General features: G+C 49.1%; 1 protein-coding gene across 2 annotated transcripts in view; it reads right to left on the bottom strand.

Annotated features, from left to right (window-relative positions):
• Positions 1 to 3,037: 3,037 nt before the first annotated feature.
• nagpa (N-acetylglucosamine-1-phosphodiester alpha-N-acetylglucosaminidase) overlaps positions 3,038 to 3,132 on the bottom strand; it is a 10,098-nt gene continuing 10,003 nt past the window's right edge. For both annotated transcript variants that reach the window (XM_068323924.1, XM_068323925.1), the window contains exon 13: positions 3,038 to 3,132. This exon is cut by the window's right edge and continues 243 nt beyond it. The gene's annotated coding sequence lies outside the window, so the exon portion shown is untranslated.

Genomic DNA, 3,132 nt, shown 5'->3' with positions numbered 1-3,132 from the left:
ATCGCCGTGACGTCACTCGGGAACACCCATCGGAGCGGCCCGACCAATGGCGAGCTGTCACCAACCCACGTGACTCCCCCCTCCCCCAGCGGACGGGCCGAAGGTCTGAGCAACAACAACCCGAGTCGAGCGGTACACGCGGGACCACTTCCGGTCGGTTTACGGTCCCACCGTTACCGGTTACCGGTAAAAACTACAAACATTGTGAGAGGGCTCACCGGTGGACCCCCCCGGACAGTTGGGGAGGGGGGTGCTCCTGGGGGGGTCCACTAAGCTCACCCCGGGAGGGGGTGGGGTGACACCAGTGTGTGCAGCAGGGGGGAGGGGTGGAGCTGTGAGGGGGGAGGGGAGCCTCTCTGCCCCCCCGCCCCCCAGCTCCATGCGGGTCATTGTGTTTAATTAGGTCACGTGACCAGCGTGAGGGTCAAACAGGAAGCCAGATTAGATCTGGTTCCAGAATGGGTCCGACCGGACGTCACGTCACGTCACAACTGTTACCATGGAAACCATAGATAGTGATCAACTGCTAACATTACAGAACAGCTAATCACAGCTAGCTAATCCAGCACAGAGCTACCTCCATGAAACTGGTAGCTGGGATTAGCATGTCACTGCTGCTAGCATGGTGGCTAATGCTTCTGCTAAAGATCATTGTTAGTCTTTATTTTATATTTAATATAATTTCCCTTCAGGGATTAATACAGTTAAAAAAAGTTTTATCCACAAACCAGAGCTTCAGGTGAAAATTGTTGGATTGAAGATTATTTTGTTAAAATATTAGCTTGTGAGTTAACAGACAAGCAGTGATGCTAACAAATAAAAACAGTCTATAACTTAGCATCTGTTAACAACACATACATTGAAATTTACATTAACTTAATTGATGTATATTAATTAGCAGTATAGCTTTAGCTATTATAACAGTCTTATGCTAACAATCTTATGCTAACAGTCTCATGCTAGCAGTCTTATGCTAACAGTATTATACTAACAGTATTATGCTAAAAGTATTATGCTAACAGTCTAATGCTAACAGTCAAATGCCAACAGACTCCAGACCAGCTCATATTAAAATTCATGATATTATTGTTCAAAAACACCCCCCCCCCGAGAATGTACATGTGTGTAAAAACACACACAGAAGCAGGACAACATGTCACCAGAGTTTCATCACCAATAACAAGGTCATAACCTGTGACGTCACTGACCGCGCCCCCATTACATCACACACCACCTCTGGGCAGACCCGTCAGTCCAAGTGGAAAATCACAAGGCATTCTGGGACATCAGAAGGTCTGATGAAATATCCACAATAAAAATGTAAAGGTCCCGCCCACTGTGGGCGTGGCACAAGCAACCTGCCAATCACGTCGATCCGCCTCCTTCCCGCGCCGTTACATAATGTGATGTTTACATCTGCGTTACAGCGGAGGGGTCAACGACCCATTGTCGTCACTGGGGGGGGGGCGCTGAATCACGTCTCAACAGGACCCCCCCTCATTGAACAGACCCCCCACTGGAGAAACCCACAACAAACACTGAAGGAGCAGCCTGACCTGAAGTGAAAAAGGAGACACACACACACACACACATACACACACAGACACACACACACACACACAGACACACACATACACATACACACACACACACACACACACACACACACACACACACACACACACACACACAGACACACACATACACATACACACACACACACACACACACACACACACACACACACACATACACACACACACACGCACACACACATACACACACACACACACACAGACACACACATACACACACACACACACACACACACACACACACACACACACACACAGACACACACATACACACACACACACACACACACACACACACACACACACACACACACACACACTCTCTCTCTCTCTCTCTCTTCTCCATCAGCCTGAAGCACGTCTGTAGACATACGACTGGGATTATTATTATATTCTTATCATATTTTTATTCTTATTCCTATATCCACCAGGGGGCAGTGCATCCCGGTCTGACCCACAACTGGCGTCGGAACGTGAATGAATGGATAAATAAATAAATAAACTTTATGAGTCATAAAGAAACAGACGAACAAACATCCAGCTGTCAGCATGTTCATCAACGCGTCTTCGACCTGGAGCTGTTAGACGTCACAAAATAGCCGGTTTGAACTCCGTCCATTCTGTGTGTACATGTAGACGTCACACACACTGACGTCACATCGGATTTCGTCGCAGGGACACGCCCCCCCCCAGAGAAAGTTTCGGTTACAGCGTCCGCACGACAACAGACCCGGGGTTTTGGTCCTGGACATCTGAGTTGCCGTGTGGACGGAAGGCGGAACCGCAACAAAAAGCCTTACGCCATATTGATCACATGATTCCTGCTGGAAGATGCACCGTGATTGGTTGGACACTTGATTGACAGGTAGTGGGTCAAGTGAGCTTATGCCAGTATGTAGGTGGGGAGATTCACCAGTGGTGTTCTACAGTGTGATTGGTTCTGACTTTATTAACACCTGAGGTGACATCATCCACCTCAGTGACATCAGCAGGGGTCAGCCCCCACGGGGGCGGGGCAGCTCAGTTACATCAGATAGGGGCAACCCTCAAGGGGGCGGGACTAGCTGTGATTGGTCAGTAGTCCTGTCAGTCATCCAGTGGGCAGCTGTCAGGAGGCTGTTTACCGCCTGTTAGCAGACCAATCACGTTTGACTGTCGTTCAAACAGGAAGTAGGTTTGTCCTCTACTTCCTGCCACTGATTGTAAACAAGTACACAGGTAAACAACAAGCAACAACACCTGGGGCGGGTCTGAGGAGGATCCAGGTCGTTTCCCACCAGAGGTTACGGGTGACGCCCGACCACCTCCAGGTCACGTGGACCCGACCCAGGTCAGAGGTCATGGGCGATCCGACATGCTGAAAATGCAGCTTATAGCCTCTAGATTAGCCTGGTGCTAGCACAAGTTAGCATCCAGTTAGCAAGACACAACACAGCTGTGGATTCACCGTTTATTCTAAACAGGTAAAAATATCTCTCAAACACACACACACACACACACACACACACTGTTGGCGTGGTGGGGGCCGCTGTGACCC

This window comes from Antennarius striatus, chromosome 9 (assembly GCF_040054535.1).
Source record: "Antennarius striatus isolate MH-2024 chromosome 9, ASM4005453v1, whole genome shotgun sequence".
Taxonomy (NCBI): domain Eukaryota; kingdom Metazoa; phylum Chordata; class Actinopteri; order Lophiiformes; family Antennariidae; genus Antennarius; species Antennarius striatus.
The sequence above is the reverse complement of the archived record's forward strand: the minus strand, read 5'-3'. Positions and strand labels throughout refer to the sequence as shown.